Consider the following 517-nt stretch of genomic DNA (forward strand, 5'->3'; position numbering starts at 1 on the left):
AAAAAAAAAAGGGGGTTTTTAAAAAAATTCCCTTAATTTCACTCAAACCCAAAGGCCCAAAATTTTGACCACTTTTTCTTACAAAAAACATGAAAAAAATTCTCCCATTTCTAAGGAAGGTTAATCTTTTTCTTCAAAAATTTACAAAAAATTAAAACAATGGGTTTTTATTTCCCAAAAATTTTTTGTCTTTTCCTGTATAAAAAAACCAAAATTTTTGAGTTAAAAAAAAAAAACCCCTTTTTAATTATTAAATGTTTCAAAAAAAATAAAATCTGAAAAAAAATTTCTTGAAAAAAATAAAAATTTTTTTTAAACCAAAATAAAAAAAAAAAAAAACCCCTTTTCAATAAGGGAATAAACATAAAAGTTAAGCCCATGATAACCTCTTTTTCCCCCACATAAAATGAATAAATTTTTTGCCATTAAAAGAAAAATGAACTTTTTTTAAGGGTGAAATTTAAAAAGGGGTTTATTCCTGAATTTTTTTTTTTCCTAAGTAGAACACATTTTTTTG

The sequence above is a fragment of the Penaeus monodon genome, chromosome 23 (assembly GCF_015228065.2).
Source record: "Penaeus monodon isolate SGIC_2016 chromosome 23, NSTDA_Pmon_1, whole genome shotgun sequence".
Lineage (NCBI taxonomy): Eukaryota > Metazoa > Arthropoda > Malacostraca > Decapoda > Penaeidae > Penaeus > Penaeus monodon.